The sequence below is a fragment of the Cyprinus carpio genome, unplaced genomic scaffold (genome assembly GCF_018340385.1).
Source record: "Cyprinus carpio isolate SPL01 unplaced genomic scaffold, ASM1834038v1 S000006603, whole genome shotgun sequence".
NCBI lineage: Eukaryota > Metazoa > Chordata > Actinopteri > Cypriniformes > Cyprinidae > Cyprinus > Cyprinus carpio.
The window spans coordinates 250,226-258,050 of record NW_024879248.1 but is presented as its reverse complement, the minus strand read 5'-3'; positions in this window follow the sequence as shown (position 1 = coordinate 258,050).

Genomic DNA, 7,825 nt, shown 5'->3' with positions numbered 1-7,825 from the left:
CATAGTTTAGTTAGCAATATAAGAAAGAACAGGACAGATAAGGTAGTCTTTTTGGCGTGGACTGAAATATATGCGATTGAGATTTTGAGGCGAACGTATGGCTATATTCAATTGGTTTTTCCTTTGGCATTGCTATTATTGGTAGACCACTTGACAAAAGTTAAGGAATCGGGCATCTGTTTTGGAGACAAAGCACTCTAACTCCACTGCTAAGTAGAATATAATTGTAAAAATATGTATTTGGCCTCTATCTTCATTTTCTGAGCGCCCAAGATGCAAAATTGGGTGGTGCTTATTTTTATATTCACACACACTTAAAGTCCCAGTCCCCTTAGAGATTGTGCATGTGCAGAGATTCACTAGAACAGATGCTCGTGTCTGTTTCTTCTGTTATGTTCCTATTGTTACTGGCCGTCGCTTTGCTCTGCTCTCTCTCTCTCTCTGCTCTCTCTTCTACTCCGCTCTGCATAAATTTGGACATGTTGACATGACTTTTCCCCTATTTTTTTCCTCCTCACTTTCCCACACACCCTTTCAAACATCCTTTCCATCATACAGTAAAACCTGTAAAATATGTAGATTTCTCTTGTAGATTTGCTCGAGTCTTTCAGTAAAAACTGATCCAACATACATGTAACCATTAAAAAATAAAACAATGACAAAAAAGTTGAAACGAGAATACATGTATAATATTGTAGAGGTGTGTTGTTTCTCTTAAGAAACACACCGGTTTCTTGTCTGGTAAATAGGTCATAGCCTTTTCCTTACTTCCACTTGCAATAAAATACATTGTACCTACCTAAATCATTCAGAATATTTGTGTGTAGTTTTGTTGTTGTTTTTTCTTGTCCCTTTTATTTGAATTTAAAAGTTTTACTATTTAAATTTTGCAATATTTCCTCTTGTAGTAATGCGTGTGAGCCCATTTATTTACTGGTGCATTATGAAAATATTTTTACAAATATAATATGCTGGCTCAGTTTTGTTTTTTCTCCCCCCCCTTTTAAAGAGGTTGAAGGAAGAAAAACGTGTTTTGCATGGTTGCTCATTGCAATGGGTTTTCAAATGGGACAGGACCAGCCGCTTGCCACCCCTTAAAATAGAGGTATAGGATCAACTTGACGTTTTTTTTTCTGCTACATTTATAGTTATACGACTTATGAGCCATTATGTTTTGGTTACATTCATGCATGAGCTCTGCTGGAGCTCCCTGCTGCAATGGAAAATGAAAATAAAATGTGGTCTAAAGGCCTGTTTTAAGCTTAAGGGAAAGAACCCAACTTAATTGTTGAGTCTTTTGTTTAACAGATAACTTGCCCTTGTCAGGATCACCTAATATTGCCCACATAGTTTATATTACAGGACTGTAGCCTGACTATTATTATGTGGTTCACAATCCAATGACATCACCCCACTGAGAGGAAAACATCAATAGCGAAAGCTCCATGGCAATGATCCGCTTGGTTAAAATTTAGAGAGTCACTGATCCTTCTGGTTGTCTATGTCAGTATTTTCCCAAGTTGTATCCTGCCCAGTCTGCGTTGGGGGGCGTGGCTCTGGGCAAAGCTTTCCAGTAGGATTTTCGTTTGATTTGTGCATGAATCATCTCTTGCTGCTTAAAGAGGCAATAGCGGATTAAAGCACTTGAGATTGAGTAGCATTTCTTACATGTCTTCAGATTTTGGAGCTTTTGGGCTATTGTTACAACGAATAATAGCCTATATACTGTAGATGTTTAAGCTTGAATATGTGGGTATTATTTTATTTTGATTCACTAAGGCAGAGTATCGAATAACTGCCTCTCTATTTAGCCCTCTCATTCATGTTTCTGTATTCGAAGCTGGTCAGTGTGTCTGTGGCGGGAAGCAAGCGTCTTGCAGAGGAAGAAACACCGTCCTCCTCTTCAAAATGATACAGGAAACCAGAAACGTCCAAGGTTGAGCTCACTGCATTCATTTGAAGAATGAGGGAAATCTACTTAGGTATGGTGGTAATTTCGCATAGGAATAGATGTGTTTCGTATATACCACCTGCCTAATCTCTTCTATGGCGGCAAGCTAAACGCATTATTTTAAGACCTTGAAGGCAAAGATATAAGCACCAAGGAGAGATAGCAAGTGTAGGATAACATGGTTTAAAATATTAATGATGTAGGGCTATTAATTCTGGGTTCTATGTAGTTATTTTGAGTTTACCCAAAGTTGGCCAAACCCGCTGTGGTGAAATTGCGGCTTGCTGCTTCTGTAAAATCAACCTGATGTGACACAAGCCGCAGTCATTCACTGCTCGAGTCAGTCCTCACAATTGGTGCTACTACTGCGAAAAAACCTGTATTTATTTTATTATTTTTTTTGTCGGGCCAGGGTGGGAAAACAAACCAAAAACAAAAACAAATAAAGAAAAAAAAGAAAAAAAAAGGCTTTTTTTTTTTGGGGGGGGGTTTTTTTTACGGTTTTCCACGGAAACTGACACACATTATCATTTCTGCAGAGGAAGCCTGAAGTCGGGATCGGGTAAGGTTGCGCACCAAGAACAGCGCGGTCTTTTGCGCGGTGTAAAAGACAGGCACATGTCCGAAACAAGCCATTCATTCATTCATTCATTCATTCATTATTCGTCTTTATACTCTGCGGATTAATCCTCTCTGTCTGTCGTGTCTGTGTGGACGTTATGGCCATGTCCCGTGCCCTGAGCGGCACCTTCGGTTCCGGAATGACGGAGTTTTTCCCGAGTCACCGGTGGCGACCCGCTAATGCGGATAGTTTCGCTCGGACAGCCGCATTGTCGTGCTTATAAGATAAAAAACATCGTACCGTGACCCTCTGAAACATGGGCGTGTTTTTTTTTTTTTACCAATCCCCCCAACACAAAAAAAAGCTAAGACATTCACTTGATAGTTTTCGCGTAAATAAATAGGTCTAAAAGAACACATAAATAATTAACGCTGAATCCATGTGTACAAAATGCCATGTAAGGACTTATTATATCCGTAGCTACATACATATGACCTTATTACGTCTGTCAGTACCGTGGGAGGCAATCGACATCCACCAAAAGAGCAATATGCATGCTTGTTCTGGACAAGTCTCAGTTAGCTTAATGGCAGTACAATATATCTATAATTTTATACTGTTTTTGCCTTAATCTTCTGCAAGGGTGTTGTTGTCATTTGCATTATATAGCAAAAATGTTCAGCCTTCCTCATTAATTGACTCAAATATCGGCCAAATCTGGAGGGAAGTGGTTGGAGTGTGTGTTAGTCTTTATTAGTCAATTTTTGGGTTGTCCATCACACTAAAGCACTCGATTCCCAGGGAAACGCTAGAACACTCAATAAAACTGTGTACTGGAAGCTGAGCTGCTCAGAGCTTTTTTATTAATATATATATATATATATATATATATATTTAGAATATCTATATATATAATATATATATATTATCTATACAGATTCTACCTCAAGGAGCTCATTAATTTAAAACACATTTTTTGAAATTCACAGACCACAGTTTTTGGTGTAATGACATTAGTTTGTCTACTTTAATAATCTATTGCAATACTATAATTAAAACACATTTCCTGATTATTTTACTTTTAATTTACGATTCATTTACTTTTAATTTGTTATCTGTATTATTCCACATTGATTACATATTCAATTGCATTATATCTATTGTTTGTCATTTATTCTTATGCATTATTACATACAATTGTGCTATTATCAATTATTATATACTGTTCGTACTCGCTTTTATATTTTCACTTTACTACAAACTTGTAACATATACTTTTTAAGATACCTATCACTTTTGCTAGATTTTCACTGTGCACTGATCATTTTGAATTAATATGTTACACTGGAAACTGTGGTTTACTGGATCCAAAAGGCTATAGTTGCATTTGTTTTTTTTTTTTATTGTGGCGTTTTATCGTAGGCTATAGAGTGCTATCAAAATAAAAAGAGACTCCAGTGTGTCACTTTTGATTGTATTCACTGGTTGTATTCATTTTCCAATGATGGTTGCATATTAGTGCTTAAAGATGTATTTACTTTTAAGGATTTGTTTCGGTATTTCAAGGGAAGACTGTGTTCTGACCATTGACTGTATAAAAATAGGTTCTGACCTGACGCACACTAATAGCTACAATGTTGGGGTTGACACAGAGAAAGCAATGAAACAACTTAATTTACAATTTAATGTAACTTTCAAATTTAAATTACCTGTACCTGTCACAGTTATACTACATTAACATTAGAATGCGTAACCCGAAACAAAAAATCAATCAAATCAACAAATTGTGACAACTCTGAGCATTCACAAATTTCTTACGAAAATTACTAATATTCCAAAACCTAACTAAATTAATGTGAGACAAGAAGTTATTTTGCACTCCATGATTGAACATCGGTTGATCAATGTAAGCGTTATCGTGTTTTGGTCCGGAACCAACACAAAATACAGCTCCCCCGTTACCTCCATTTATTTTTAAGGCAGTTCCTGGCCCTCACAAACATGGCGGACACGTTGACGTATCGCAGCAATGGCTCAAAGGGTCAATGAGGCATCTAGGTATTATAATGTCTATGGTTTCAAGTATACCTAGTAAGACCTTGATTAGCTGCTTCAGGTGTGTTTGACTAGGGTTGGACAAAGGAGTATAGAAGCCCAAGAGGCGAAACCTCTGTTGTGGTTTATGGGTAACAGTCTGTAGATGGCGCTGCGGAGGCGCGGAGGCCCGCCATTATGGACTGAAAGCTGCTGAAATCGTTAGCGCCCGTTTGCAATAATTTGTTTAGAAAATCGATACAAAAAACTTGAACTGGCTAGTAGGGGACTGGTAGTAGTTTACACTGAGTTTCCGAAAGATGGTCAGAGTTCTTTTTGTTAATGTGTGCGTTTGCTAGATTAACACCTTTTTTTGACTAATGCTTCCATTCTATGTCAATGCCTTCTTCCTCTCCCAAAAAGAACAAAAAATACAAAACAAACTTCTCCATACACAAAAGTGCACACACAATGATGGTGGTGTCTGATTAATTACTGAGATCTTTATGGCACCACTTCCATTTTAGTACTGTTTATAGTCCATGTTGCACTTGCTAGATTGCACATCTTTTTTTTGTACCTTTCCGTCGGTAATAGACATTCACAGATGTTTTTGTTCTTGCCATTGAAACGCTTCACTGTGTGCACTTTCACTGAAGATGTTGAAAAACAAGTTGTTAATATTTTTGTGAAATTCTATGTAAAAGAGAACTTATCTTTAGAAATGCTCATTTATTATTTGTATTTATTTATTTATTTTTCCAAAATCATATATATGGTGATGTTCCACTATGTCAAATCAAACATTTTGAATAAATCTTATTACTGTGTGTCTTCCTATATAAATTATTTCATGAATTTCTGTTATTCATATAACAAGGAAAATGCATAATAGACCATAAATATTGATAGATTAAGGTTTTAGCAGTAATTTTATAATTGTATCTTTGCAACGTACCGTAGGCTAATGAAGCCGCTTCGGTGGGGGGCATACCCTTACGAAAAAAGTACTATAGGAATCTTATAGTATTTTTGGCGACAAAATATTATAATAATCTTATAGGAATACTAGGCCCTATAGTAATTTGGGACATACTACATAAGTACGATAAGGCTACTATAGAAATACTAACTAGCAGCTTAAAAATATTATAGAGGTATACAGAACATCACAGAAGTATGTTATGTTCTGTAATACCTGTATAATATCCTAGAGCCGCTATAGTATTTCTATAGTAGTCTTATCGTACTTCTATAGTAATATTTTGTCCCAAAATACTATTTTCCTAAGGGTAATTAGGCCATGCATAACCGACACAGACGTATTATTTTCTGTCATTTAACGCGGTCATCCTCATTAATGTATTTTAAATTGTTTCATATTTAGATATGACGGCCAGAAAAAAAATTAAGTATGTTTAAGTTTGTTATGTTAAGTTTTTCAGTGCCATTGACTCCCATTATTTCTCGGCGTTTTGCTTCAGTTTTTAGTCCACAAATGGCGGCCACGCTGTCACGTCATGGGGGCAACTGGTTTGCTATGGAGCGTTCTTAATTGAGTTTCGCCTCTTGCCTTCTAGTACTCTTGGGTTTGGAGCTAAACTCTGCAGGACACCCCCCCCTCCAGGACAGAGTTTGGATAAACCCTAGTTCTAATGTATTCGTATTCACTCCGCAGCTCGTGTAAGAGCTGTGTTGTGATGAGGAGGTTATGCTGTTGTTCTTTTTTGGTGGTTTTTCAGTGTATTACAATGGTTCAAAGCAGATTTTATTAATCAGAAGAGTTTGTTAACATTATATCAATTATTGAAGCAAGTCGGGGTTTTGTTTTCAGTGCAAAATAAGTAACCTTAAATGTTTTACCATATTTTTTTACGTGGTAAAGCTCTGGCAACCACATTCTGCTGGTATTTTAACTGGAAGTGTCACTGATTTTTTTTTTTACAGTGTACTTTAGTTATGTATATATATATATTAATAATATCCAAGCTGGTTCTCGAGCTTATGGGAACAGATCCCAAACCTGAAAGTGTTGCCTCATTCTTTTTCCTTGTCTTTGTTTGTTTTTGTTTTAAACACTGCACTGCTATTTACTTTGATTTCATCTTTTTTTTAAAGGAAACAAAAAAACTGTAATAGCCTATTTAGTTTTTAAGATTTCTTTTGTCATACATGTGGTCAGCTCTTAAGTTAAGAGCTATTACACACTGATGTAATCACTTAAAGTAATATAGCAACCCTGCTAAAAACAGTTTTGCAAATCCTCTTGCTTAAATTTGCTTTCATCTACAGTTTTCTCCCATGCAGCGTTGAAGATTATGCAAAAAGAAGCAGTTTTAAAAGTGCTGGTAGGGTGATTTTCTTTTCTTTTTTTTTTACATTCAAACATTAACACACTCTTCTCTCTCTCCACAAGTTATCACGTTCTGTTTTAAACAGGTTAAATTACATTGATATGGGTTAAATGTCCTACCCTTGACCCGATATGTTTTTGGTGATTAAAATTATGATCACTGTGTTAATTTTTAACTACTCACACACTTAGTGATTTAGCAAATTTCAGTACAGAGATGGCGCTGTCTTGCTATCGGCCCAAACAGGTCGAAAAACAGTCTTATAGATATGTCTAACACATTTCAGTCATACTAAAACAAAGCTGACTCAAATTTCTTGCATTGGCTGGGCCAGACAAACCACTAACTCTAACCATTACGGTATCCAGAATGGATAGGACTGGACAGGAATGGACAGGATGAATTTTTTCTTTGTGTACATGACTTTCAGGCCCATGTTATGGACTTTGTAAGTGGTTATCTGAGGTTTGTGCAGAGGAGACAATGTGATGGTGGATGAGTGATCATGCACAAAAAGACACTCATGAAAGAAGTCAAATGACAAAAAAAGAAAAAAAATGCACCAGTGGGAGGGATGGGCGTCAGGTTTATGCACATCACACAGTCTATTTTAAAAATACAAATATTCCATATTTTCCCTCTGTTAACCTAATTGCTAAAATATTTACTTGAATATTTCACACATGCACGGATTAATCTAAATTAGGTGAATAGGTAAAATATCTTATTTTTAGTTTTTTAAGGAAAGTAGGCTACATTTTAACGTGCAGCAATATGGGCGGGGGGAAAAGTAGATAGAAAAGTAGAGGCAGTTTTACAGCCGACCCCATATTCACTCTGAGTCCTGGGGAGACTATCATTCAGTCTCGTTGAAACATAATTTGTTGATAAGCTAAGACTTGACTCGTTCTTTCCGTTACATTC